This window comes from Pan paniscus, chromosome 17 (assembly GCF_029289425.2).
Source record: "Pan paniscus chromosome 17, NHGRI_mPanPan1-v2.0_pri, whole genome shotgun sequence".
In the NCBI taxonomy this organism is placed as follows: Eukaryota; Metazoa; Chordata; class Mammalia; order Primates; family Hominidae; genus Pan; species Pan paniscus.
In genome coordinates, this window is record NC_073266.2 from 39132701 (window position 1) to 39146580 (window position 13880).

Genomic DNA, 13880 nt, shown 5'->3' on the forward strand with positions numbered 1-13880 from the left:
CCAGAGAGGAAGAGATTAGCAGAGTTTTGAGTTGTTGGACTGGGAGTTTCATTGCAAATATCCTCTTTGCAGAAAGTGCACAAATGCTAGATCTCTTGGTGGTGAATACGTGAGTTTCATGCTGGGAGTAGGGAGGATAGGGCATGGGGAACAGGTAGTGTGAAATAGGTGGATCTACAGACCTCTACACTGCATAATTTCTGAAAGACCCACTCCTGCTCAGTATATTTTAATTAGCTCCCCCATCTCTGTCTCCACAGTTTCTTTCTTCTCCAGGAGTCTCCTTCTCCAGGGTCCATGGGAGTTAGTCTCAATGTTGGCCTTTCAGTGCACTACAACTCTCTTGCATAGTATCCTCCCATGCTGAATCTGGGTTGGCCTTGTGATCTGCTTTACCAATAAAGGGAGTTGGAAATGACACTGAAATTTCTGAAACTAGTCTTGTGGTTTCCAAATTGGCCTTCCACAACATGCACTCTAGGGAAACCAACTGCCATGTAAGAAGTCCTACTCCTCTGGAACCAGCATGCTGTGAGGCTGCTCATATTGAAATACCTGATCAGGAGCTTTCTGCTCCATCAGCTGCTACTGGAGAGGAAAAATAGCTCTGTGTCCTCATTATCTCAATTTTGGTAGCCTAAAAGACAAGATGATGAGAATTGCAGAGCTTTGGCCCTAGCTCATGAAAAGGCAGTAAATTGGGGGGGATCACCCCATGGAGGATCATGGCAGACAGGAGACAGGACTAGATTGCAGCTCCCACTTGGACAGCAGTGTGTGGAGTCTCGCTTCGTGAACTTTTGCTCTAGACCTACTCCAGGAATAAATCAGAAAGTTGAGAGAACCCACGAACCCTCTGGAGAAAGTGGATTGCTCCTGTAGGACCCAGGAGACACTCCAAATACTGTGCTGGTATCCACAGCTGAGAGACCCACAGATGGCTCATATCACAGGACTCTGTGCAGACAACCCCAGTACCAACTCAGATCCTGGTAGACTTGCTGGGTGGCTAGATCCAGAAGAGAGATAACAGTCAGTACAGCTTGGCTTTCAGGAAGCCACATCCATAGGAAAAGGGGGAGAGTACTACATCAAGGGAACACCCTGTGGGACAAAATAATCTGAACAACAGCCTTCATCCCTAGACCTTCCCTCTGACAGAGCCTACCCAAATGAGAAGGAACCAGAAAACCAACTCTGGTAATATGACAAAACAAAGTTTTTCAACACCTCCAAAAAAAAACCACACTAGCTCACCAGCAATGGCTCCAAACCAAGAAGAAATCCCTGATTTACCTGAAAAAGAATTCAGAAGGTCACTTATTAGGCTAATCAAGGAGGCACCAGAGAAAGGTGAAGCTCAATTTAAGGAAATTTAAAAAAAAATACAAGAAATGAGAGAAATCGTCAGTGAAATAGATATCATAAAAAAAAACAAAACTTCAGGAAACAATGGACGCATTTATAGAATGCAAAATGCTCTGGAAAGTCTCAGCAATAGAATTGAACAAGCAGAAGAAAGAACTTCAGAGCTCAAAGACAAGGTTTTCGAATTAACTCAATCCAACAAAAACAAAGAAAAAAGAATAAGAAAATATGAACAAAGCCTCTAAGAAATCTGAGATTATATTAAATGACCAAACTTAAGAATAATTGGTGTTCCTGAGGAAGAAGAGAAATCTAAAAGTTTGGAAAACATATTTGGGGGAATAATCAAGGAAAACTTCCCTGGCCTTGTTAGTGACCTGGACATCCAAACACAAGAAGCTCAAAGAAGACCTGGGAAATTCATTGCAAAAAGATCATTGCCTAGGCACATTGTCATCAGGTTACCTAAAGTTAAGAAGGAAGAAAGAATCTTAAGAGCTTTGAGGCAAAAGCACCAGGTAACCCATAAAGGAAAACCTATCAGATTAACAACAGATTTCTCAGCAGAAACCCTGCAAGCTAGAAGAGATTGAGGCCCTATCTTCACCCTCTCTAAACAAAACAATTATCAGCCATGAATTTTGTATCCAGCAAAACTAAGCTTCATAAATGAAGGAAAGATACAGTCTTTTTCAGATAAACAAATGCTGAAGAAATTTGCCACTACCAAACCAGCACTATAAGAACTACTAAAAGGAGCTCTAAATCTTGAAACAAATCCTGGAAACACATCAAAACAGAACCTCTTTAAAGCATAAATCTTACAGGACCTATAAAACAAAAATATAATTAAAAAACACAAAAAGCAAACGTACACAGGCAACAAATAGCACAATGAATGGAATAGTACCTCACATCTCAATACTAATGTTTAATGTAAATGGCCTAAAAAATGCTCCACTTAGGCTGGGCACGGTGGCTCACGCCTGTAATCTCAGCACTTTGGGAGGCTGACGTGGGCGGATCACGAGGTCAGGAGATGGAGACCATCCTGGCTAACACGGTGAAACCCTGTGTCTACTAAAAATACAAAAAAATTAGCCGGTCATGGTGGCGGGCGCCTATAGTCCCAGCCACGCAGGAGGCTGAGGCAGGAGAATGGCGTGAAGCCGGGAGGTGGAGCTTACAGTGAGCCGAGATGGCGCCACTGCACTCCAGCGTGGGGGACAGAGTGAGACTCTATCTCAAAAAAAAAAAGCTCCACTTAAAGGATACAGAATTGCAGAATGGATAAGAATTCACCTGTCAACTATCTGCTGCCTTCAAGAGACTTACCTAACACAGAAGGACTAAGCAAAAAGAAAAAATCTGGAGGCATCACATTATCTGATTTCAAACTATATATTATAAGGCCATAGTCACCAAACAGCATGGTACTGGTATAAAAATAAGAATATACACCAATGGAATGGAATAGAGAACCCAGAAATAAACCCAAATACTTACAGCCAACTGATCTTTGACAAAGCAAACAAAAAGAAAGTGGGGAAAGGACAACCTATTCAACAAATGGTGCAGGGTAGCCAAATGTAGGAGAATGAAACTGGACCCTCATCTCTCACCTTATACAAAAATCTACCAAGATGGATTAAGGACTTAAATCTAAGACCTGAAACTCTAAAAATTCTAGAAGATAACATTGAAAAAACCCTTCTAGGCATTGGCTTAGGCAAGGATTTCATGACCAAGAACCCAAAAGCAAACACAATAAGAACAAAGATAAATAGCTGAGACTTAATTAAACTAAAGAGCTTTTGCACAGCAAAAGGAACAGTCAGCAGGGTAAACAGACAACCCACAGAGTGGGAGAAAACCTTAACAATCTATACATCTGACAAAGGACTAATATCCAGAATCTACAATGAACTCAAACAAATTAGCAAGAAAAAAAAACAAACAATCCCATCAAAAAGTGGGCTAAGAACATGAATAGACAATTCTCAACAGAAAAAATACAAATGGCCAAAAAAATATGAAAAAATCCTCAACATCACTAATGGTCAGGGAAATGCAAATCAAAAACACAATGCGATGCCACCTTACTCCTGCAAAAATGGCCATAATCAAAAAATAAAAAATAGCAGATGTTGGCATCGATGTGGTGAACGGAGAACACTTCTACACTGCTGGTGGGAATGTAAACTAGTACAACCACTATGGAAAACAGTGTGGAGATTCCTTAAAGAACTAAAAGTAGATCTACCATTTGATCCAGCAGTCCCACTACTTGGTATCCATCCAGAGGAGAAGTCATTATACGAAAAAGATACTTGCACACACGTTTATAGCAGCACAATTCACAATTGTAAAAATATAGAACCAACCCAAATGCCCATCAGTCAGTGAATGAATAAAGAAACTGGTATTTATATACAATGCAATACTACTCAGCCATAAGAAGGAATGAATTAATAGGATTTGCAGCCACCTGGATGAGATTGGAGACTTATTATAAGTGAAGTAACTCAGGAATGGAAAACCAAACATTGTATGTTCTCATTCATAAGTGGGAGCTAAGCTATGAGGATGCAAAGGCATAATAATGACACAATGGACTTTAGGGACTCAGGGGGAAAGGGTGGATAGGGGGTGAGGGATAAAAAACTACAAATTGGGTGCAGTGTATACTGCTTGGGTGATGGGTGCACCAAAAATTTCACAAATCACCCCTAAAGAACTTACTAATGTAACCAAACACCACCTGTTCCCCAATAACCTATGGAAATAAAACATTTTTTTAAAAAAGAAAGAAAAAAATAGCTGGTCAGCTCCCACTGTTTCTGCCAACCCAGCTGAAGTGTTAGACATGTGAGTAAAGAAGCCACCTTGGAATGTTCAGCCCAGTGAAATCTGTAGAGGACTTTGGCCTCAGATGTCATCTGACTGCAAACACACAAGAGACATCAAGCAAGAACTGCCCAGTTGAGCCCAGCCACCCTACAAAAATCTGAGAGCGAATTATGCATTGTTGTTTAAGTAACTAAGTTTTGGCTGAGTTCTTACGCATCAATAGTTAACCAAAACTATGGCCAACTATCTTGGGTGAGTTACTGGCAAGACAGGTTCAAGTTCAGGCACCTTTCTTGGTGTTAGTAGACAAAGGACCATGTGGGGCTGGGTGCAGTGGCTCATGCCTGTAATCCCAACCCATTGGGAGGGTTATGAGGTGAGGCCAAGAGTTCAAGACGAGTCTAGTCAACATAGTGAGACCTTCATCTCTACAAAAACAATTTTAAAAAATTAGCCAGGCATGGCTGGGTGTGGTGGCTCTCAGCACTTTGGGAGGCCAAGGTGGGTGGATCACCCTAGGTCGGGAGTTTGAGACCAGCCTGACCAACATGGAGGAACCCTGTCTCTACTAAAAATACAAAATTAGCCGGGAGTGGTGGCGCATGCCTGTAATCCCAGCTACTTGGGAGGCCGAGGCAGGAGAATCGTTTGAACCCAGGAGGCGGAGGTTGCAGTGAGCCAAGATCATGCCATTGCACTGCAACCTGGGCAACAAGAGCAAAACTCCGTCTCAAAAAAAAAAAAAAAATTTAGCTAGGCATGGTAGCTACTTAGGAGGCTGAGGTGGGAGGATTGCTTGAGCCCAGGAGGTTGAGGCTGCAATGAGCTATGATTATATCACTGCATTCCAGCCTGAGTGATAGAGTGAGACCTTGTCTGTGAAGAAAAAAAGGACCATATGAAATCATATAAGTCAGTAATTAATTTTTATTATATTTTAGATACTGGCCTCAATAGATGGGAAGTATTAAAAATCTCAGAAACAGACTTAAAAAAAAAATTTTTTTTGATATGAAGTCTCGCTCTGTCGCCCAGGCTGGAGTGCAGTGGTGCGATCTCTGCACACTGCAACCTCTGCCTCCTGGGTTCAAGTGATTCTCTGGTCTCAGCCTCCGGAGTACCTGGGACAATGGGTATATGTCACCACGCTGGGCTATTTTTTTTTTTTTTTTTTGTATTTTTAGTAGAGATGGGGTTTCACCACATTGGCCAGGCTGGTCTGGAACTCCTGACCTCATGATCCGCCCTCCTTGGCCTCCCAAAGTGCTGGGATTACAGGCATGAGCCACTGCGCCCGGCCCTTTTTTACTTTTTTCTAAAAACTCACTCCTATTTACACAAAAACAGACCCTTTAATATAGTTTGAGAAGCACTGACTTAAAATTTTCTCATTTCTAATAAGTCTTCCTTGATATTGTTGTCATTGATAAAAGTTTCAAAGTAAAATTTTCCTAACTAAACAATGGAAAAGCTTATGTATACACATTTATACTAGCAACCCAAATATGAGATATCTAAGAATAAAACGTTTAAAAAAAGATTTATAAGACGTTTTGCAGAAAACTTTGGTCACATTTGAAGGATAGTATGGAACCTGTTCATTAGTCCAAATAATACTAAATAAAGGGAAAGAAACCAGCATTTCCTGCCTTTTCTATATCAATCATACCTCAGGATAACCAAATAGCTTTGAAGGAAAGTTCTTCGGCATAGAAGAATTCCAGCTAACAAAATGAAGGAATGGTAGAAATAGAATATCACTATGTTGTAACCTTTAATAAAATAATTATAGGTCTAGTAAATGAGTATCAATAGCTGTTTATGCCATAAAAGCTAATGGGGACATTTTAAATAGGTGAATGAGGATGACAATTCTCTGAATCAATCTGACCATCAGGAACACATGATCATCCAGAAATTAAGGGTATCCTGCAGAGATAAACAACACTTCAGGGATGTAATTAGGAAAATCCAGAATATGGAAAATTCTATAGGTCAAACAATCTGGCTTATTAAATACATTATTTTAAAATAATTTTTTTTTTTTTTTTAGAAAGTGGAAGGGGAACTTGTAGATTGAGAGGTCAATGCAATGTGTAACTCATGATTGGATCCTGATTCAAAGCAAACAAACAGAAGAAAAAAATGGAATTACCTGAGACAATCAGAGAAACGTGAAGACACTGAATATTTGGCGAAGTTAAGGAGTTAAGCCTGGCACGGTGGCTTATGCCTGTAATCCCAGCACTTTGGGAGGCTGAGAGGGGTAAATTGCTTGAGACCAAGAGTTTGAGATCAGTCTGGGGAACAGAGGGGGACCCCGTCTCTACAAAAAATAAGAAATAAAAAATTAGCCAGGCATGGTGGTGTGCACCTGTAGTCTTAGCTACTTGAGAGGCTGAGGCAGGAGGATTGCTTCAACACAGGAGTTCGAGGCTGCAGTAAGCCATGATCATGCCACTGCACTCTGCACTCCAGCCTGGGCAACAAAGTGAGAACCCATTATCTTAACAAAAGAAATCTAGTGAGAAGTGGGTGTGGATTGAGATGAAACAAGGTTGCTGCAACTGAGTGATGGTACTGGGGTACATGGACATTCATTGTACTAGTCTCTCTAAATTTGTATATGTTAGAAATTTCATGTAATAAAAAGTTATTTTTCCTGTAAGAGATTTTTTTGAAAGATTTAAACATTTTAAAGAAGTTTTTTTTTTTTTTTTTTTTTTTTTTTTTTAGACAGAGTCTCCCTCTGTTGCCCAGGCTGGAGTGCGATGGTGCGATCTTGGCTCACTGCAATATCCGCCTCCCAGATTCAAGCGATTCTCCTGCCTCAGCCTCCTGAGTAGCTGGGATTACAAGCATACACCGCCACGCCCAGCTAATTTTTGTATTTTTAGTAGAGACAGGGTTTCGCCATGTTGGACAGGCTGGTCTTGAACTCCCGATCTCAAGTGATCTGCCCGCCTCAGCCTCCCAAAGTGTTGGGATTACAGGCATGAGCCACCGTGCCCAGCCTAAAGAAGCTTTAAAATTATGATTTTACTAAAACTTATTTTTGTGACTGGGATAGTATCTGATAGAATTTGGGGAGAGGAGGGAGAGATGTGTGTCAAGGGAATATTTTTTGGGGAAAATACCAAGTTGTGAAGGAAGAAACTCAGGTATCTTTGAAAAGCAATTGTGTATGTATGACATTATTCATTTTCAAGAGGCGTTTGTAATAAAACTGTAGCTTGTGGGTAGGGTGAAAAATGCTCTTTTAGAGTATAATTATGTTTAAAAATATATTTTAAATAAATTTGAAAGTGTTTGAATAATTCTAAACTTAGAGAAAAGTTGCAAAGATAGTACAGGGTTCCCATATTTATCACCTGGTTGTCTTCATTAATATCTTACATTACTGTGGAGTGTTGGTCAAAACTAGTAAACTAACACTGATACATTACTATTAACCAAACTCCAGACTTACTTGAATTTTACTAGTTTTCTATTAACGTTCTAGAATCTAGTTCAGGGTCTATCATTGCATTTACTTGTCATGTCTTCCTAGTTTCTTCTGGTCTGTGATAGCTTCTCAATCTTTCCGTGTGTGTGTGTGTGTGTGTGTGTGTGTGTGTGTGTGTGTGTGTGTGTGTGTGTTTTTAAGACGGGGTCTTGCTCTGTTGCCCAGGCTGGAGTGCAATGGCGTGATCTCAGCTCACTGCAACCTCTGCCTCCTGGGTTCAAGCGATTTTCCTGCTTCAGCCTCCTGAGTAGCTGGGATTATAGGCACGAACCACCACACCTGGCTAATTTTTTGTATTTTTAGTAGAGATAGCGTTTCACCATGTTGGCCAGGCTGATCTCGAACTCCTGACCTCGTGATCCACCTGCCTCGGCCTCCTAAAGTGCTGGGATTACAGGCATGAGCCACCACGCCCGGCCCAGTCTTTCCTTGTTTTTATTTTTATTTTTTATTTTGAGATGGAGTTTGCTCTTTTGCCCAGGCTGGAGTGCAGTGGCAGGATCTCAGCTCACTGCAACCTCCACCTCCTGGGTTCAGGCAATTCTCTTGCCTCAGCCTCCTGAGTAGCTGAGATTACAGGCGCCTGCCACCACACCCTGCTAATTTTTGTATTTTTAGTAGAGACAGGGTTTCACCATGTGGGCCAGACTAGTCTTGAACTCCAGACCTCGTGATCTGCTTGCCTCAGCCTCTCAAAGTGCTGGAATTACAGGCATGAGCCACCATGCCTGCCTCTTTCCTTGTTTTTATGACCTGTCAAGGATGCTTGAAGAAAACTGGTCAGGTATCCTGTAGAATGCCTCTCAATCTGGGTTTGTCTGATATTTTTTCTCATGATTGGAGTGGTTATGGGTTTTTGGAAAGGATACCTCAAAGGTAAAATGCCTTTCTTATCACATCCTATGAAGGTGTACCTAATAGCCACATGACATCACCAGGAATGTTCACCTTCCTCTCTTGGCTAAAGCAGTTGTTTGCCAGGTTTCTGCACTGTAAAGTAACTATTTGGAAGAGAGTCACAAGTCTAGCACACTCTTAAGACGGAGGTAGCAGAAATTAAGCTCTACCTCCTGGAGGAGGGAGTATCTATATATATATTATTTGGAATTCTTTTGCTAGGAATATTTGTCTCTTCTCCCCATTTATTTATCTATCCAATCTTTTATTTATATCAGTATAGACTCAATGTATATTTACTTTATAGTTGGATCATAATCCAAAACTATATTATTTTGTTTTTCAAATTCTTCCAGCTTTTGCCTTTGGAATTTCTCTTATGTTGGCTTATGTCCCTTTGACATGCCCCATTATTTTGTTTTTTTAAGCAATTCTTTACTTTCTGATACTTTGTGGAGGCTGATGCTGCAGGCTCATCTTGTATTTTCCCTATCTCAGGCCTAGAATGAGCCATGTCACCAAGGATTCCTGGTTTCCCTTATTCTTATTGCAGAATGATATTTAGAAACCAAGATGTGGGTTCTGAGTGTACTCACTGCTACTGGATATCACTGCTTTTAGGGCCTCTCAGTCAACAGAGCTAGGTAATAAATGTATGTATATTAAACCATGTGTATATACATATCTATAATTGTTTTTTTTTTTGAGACAGAGTCTTTCTCTGTCGCCCAGGCTGGAGTGCAGTGGTGCTATCTCGGCTCACTGCAACCTCTGCCTCCTGGGTTCAAGCAATTCTTCTGCCTCAGCCTCCTGAGTAGCTGGGATTATAGGCACCCGCCACCACGCCCAGCTAATTTTTGTATTTTTAGTAGAGACGGGGTTTCCCCATGTTGGTCAGGCTGGTCTCAAACCCCTGACTTCGTAATCCACCCGCCTCAGCCTCCCAAAGTGTTGGGATTACAGGCATGAGCCACTGTGCCCGGCTATAATTGTTTTTTTATAAATCCACATCTGTTTATAAAGTAAGCTAAACATAAATTCAGAGCATAACTTTTTTTTTTTTTAAGAGATGAGGTCTCCCTTTATTGCCCACACTGGTCCTGAACTCAAGGGATCCTCCTGCCTTGGCCCCCCAAAGTGCTGGGATTACAGGCATGAGCCACCTTGCCCAGCCCAGAGCATAACTCTTTTATGTGAACTCCCTCAGGGATTTTAGGAGGAATTAAACCTCTTAGCAATGTTTTTCATATTTTATTTTTGATTTTTGGTTAAAGTAACATTCTATCTGTGGCTGATCTGAGTACAGTGGTGTTTACAACTAATTGATCACAACCAGTTACGGAAGAAACATTTCTTTGTTTCTTCTTTACTCCCACTGCTTCACTTGACTAACCTTAAAAAAAAATTCTATCTGTGATAGGATACAGACTATATCCTTATCTTCCTCAAATCTATGTCAAATCAGTAACAGAAATCAGAAGGAATACAGAGTGGTTTATACTTGAAGAGAATGCCAAAACTGAAAATCATAACATATACATTTAATGAAAAAAATTTTAGGTTACATTCAATTAAAAAATATATTAGAGTCAGCCGGGTGTGGTGGTTCATGCCTGTAATCCCAGCACTTTGGGAGGCTGAGGCGAGTGGCTCACTTGAGGTCGGGAGTTTGAGACCAGGCTGGCCAATATGGTGAAACCCCATCTCTACTAAAAATACAAAAATTAGCCGGGCGTGGTGGCATATGCCTGTAGTCCCAGCTACTCAGAAGGCTGAGGCACAAGAATTGCTTGAACTGTGGGGGCGGAGGTTGCAGTGAGCTGAGATTATGCCACTGCACTCCTGCCTGGGCGACAGAGCAAAACTCTGTCTCCCCCATCCAAAAATTATATATATATATATATATATATATATTAGTCTATATGGATTGTTATAAGAAATGACAAATGTTGACCTGGCGCAGTGGCTCACACCTGTAATCCCAGCACTTTGGGAGACCGAGGCGGGCGGATCACGAGGTCAGGAGATCGCGACCATCCTTGCTCACACGGTGAAATCCTGTCTCTACTAAAAAAAATACAAAAAATTAGCTGGGCATGGTTGCAGGCGCCTGTAGTCCCAGCTACTCGGGAGGCTGAGGCAGGAGAATGCGGGAGGCTGAGGCAGGAGAATGGCGTGAACGCGGGAGGTGGAGCTTGCAGTGAGCTGAGATTGCGCCACTGCACTTCAGCCTGGGTGACAGAGCGAGACTCTGTCTCAAAAAAAAAAAAAAAAAAGACGAATGTCATAAATTATTTATTAATAAACCACTGTGACCCCAACCTCAGTTCTAATACTTATTGCACTATTTGTGGCCCTAATTTTAACACTAACAATTTGATTTTGAATTGATTCATTTCTTTTGGAGGCGCATTCTGTCTTAGGAACTGAAGCTGGAGACTTCAAAATGAAAAAATGTAAAATGTGGAAGGCAGAAAGGTCATGTTGGAAAGGAGGAATGTATATGTGGGACCGCCTGTGGAGTCCTAGTGAAGAAGCAAGTTGACTTATTTGAAGGCTTAGTGGTTAAGGGGGCAGATGAGGTTGTGGTCCCTAGTCCCCACTCCCCATCTGTACTGTTTAGACTTACCACTGGAGCCTGCAGTCGAAATCTGCTTAAAGCTTCCATCATTATCGATTTGTGTTTATTAGATTCAGGGTTTGACAGCCAAGTCGTATCCATAATAGGAGATAAGTTACCTTCCTCTAAGGTAACTGGAGTCATTTGAGACTATCTTCCTCTGGAGGGGATTAATTTACAGACTATAACCTAACTGGACAAACATAAAGTAAATAAATGCTTCCTCTTCCTCCTTCCCTAGGGGAAAGTCAAAGACACACTTTGTGTAAGATTGAAAGACAGTTGAACAGGAAGGAAGGAAGGAAGGAAGGAGGGAGGGAGGGAGGGAGAGAGGGAAGGAAGGAAGGAAGGAAGGAAAACTATCAGGTTCTAACTGCAATGATTGAGATACCATTATTTTAATAAAACCTCAATATAAATCTTCTCTATTTCATCTTCATGCAAAGATGTAACTTTCTGATCATAAGTAGTTAAAAGAGAAATATTTGTGGCCACCTCAGCATCTGTGAAAACACCCTGTCTGTTAACTCTCAAACAGTTTATTTTCAAGTGTGGAGTGGTCATATGAAACACTTCAGAGATGTGCTAAAATCAGTTTTGAAGCAAGGCAACTCATTTAAGTTGAAAAATAATGGAAAAGAGGCTGGGAATCGGGGCTCACAGCTGTAATTCCAGTGCTTTGGGAAGCTGAGGTGGGAAGATCACCAAGAACAGGAGTTTGAGGCTGCAGTGAGCTATGATGGCACCATTGCACTCCAGCCTGTGTGACAGAACAAGACCCTGCCCCTTTAGAAAATAAAAATTAAAAAAGATTGGCTGGGTGTGGTGGCTCACACCTGTAATCTCAACGCTTTGGGAGGCTGAGGTGGGAGGATTGTTGGAGCCCAGGAGTTTGAAACCAGCCTGGGCAACATAGCAAGACCCCATCTCTATTGAAAAAAAAAATGGTTAATGAGAGAAATCTGTCTACATTCCGATAGAATGAAAACAGCTCAATGTCATCTGCATTAGATAAAACACTATCTTGTCCTGAATTTGTGTATCTGCCTTGTCTCCTCTTTGAGATTTCTATGTCCCTCATCATGCCCAATACAGTTACGTAATTATAAAAGATGATAGGGTTCAGAGTGAACGCTCTGAAGGTAGTCCACGGTTTTGAATCCTGGCTCTAAGACTTGCCTATTGTGTAACCTTGACCAAGCTACTTGACTCCATCATAATAGGATAGACTTCAGGGAGTGGCTATGTAGATTGAGATGATGCATTAGTCCCTGGAACATTATTAAATGTTGACTGAGATCATTGCCTGTGCATCCCTTCACTCCCCCCGTAACAATGATTCCCACATGCTTCTACATAGATACACTGCATTAAAACCCTAAGTTCAGTGAAAAATGTGAGACTCACAGCAAAGTCCATATAAATGGGAGAATCAGAATCCTTCTAGGTGGTTATTGTGAAGATCATTCACTTTGGCAGTGGGGGAAGTTCTGGGGGATTACATCCTGGTTCTGCTCTCAAGGATGAACACTTTTGCACTTATTTCTCTGGCCCTTGGCTCCACACTCTGGAAGATTCTTCCTTGTTTATTATTCTCCACAGCCACATGTTAAGTGGGCATTGGAAAGTAAACCCTCCTAGGAGACTTCGCAGTTTAATTTATTTTTTTTGAGACAGAGTGTTGCTCTGTTGCCCAGGTTAGAGTGCAGTAGTGTGAACTCAGCTCACTGCAACTTCTACCTCCCAAGTTCAAGTGATTCTCCTGCCTCAGCCTCCTGAGTAGCTGCGATTAAAGGGACTGACCACCACGGGATTATAGGCATGCACCACCACACCTGGCTAATTTTTGTGTTTTAGTAGAGATGGGAGTTTTACCATGTTGGCCAGCTGGTCTTGAATTCCTTACCTCAAGTGATCTGCCCACCTCGGCCTCCCAGAGTGCTGGGATTACAGGTGTGAGCCACTGCGCCTGGCCCACAATTTAATTTGCAATAACTAACACTGGCTGGGTGTGGTGGCTTGCACCTGTAATCCCAATACTTTGGGAGGCCAAGGTGGGAGGATTGCTTGAAGCTAGTAGTTTGAGACCAGCCTGGGCAACATAACAAGACTCCCTTATCTACAAAAAACAAACAAACAAACAAAAACAATGAAAAATTAGCCAGGCATGGTGACACATGCCTGTAGTCTTAAGTACTTGGGAGGCTGAGGTGAGGGGATAGCTTAAGCCGGGAATTTGTTAAAGTGAGCTGTGATCATGCCACTGCACTGCAGCCTGGGTGACAGAGCAAGACTCTGTCTCAAAAAACAAATAGAGTCCAGAGGTCAGGAATGGAAAAAGAAGTCAGAGACTCTTTGGTTTCCTGGCCTTGAAGAAGCAAGCTGCCATGGGTTCTACAGCTGCAAGAAAATGAATTCTGCAAGCAATCACATGAACTTGGAAGAGGACCCTGAACCTCAGATTAGACTAAAGCCATGTCCATCCCCTTGATTGCAACATTGTGAGACTGTGAGCAGAGAACCCAGCTAAGCTGTGTCTGGAGTCCTGACCCACAGAAACTGAGAGTGAATAAACATGTGTTTTAAGCTACTAAATTTGTGGCAATTTGCTAGGCAATAGGAAACTAATATGCAGTTAGC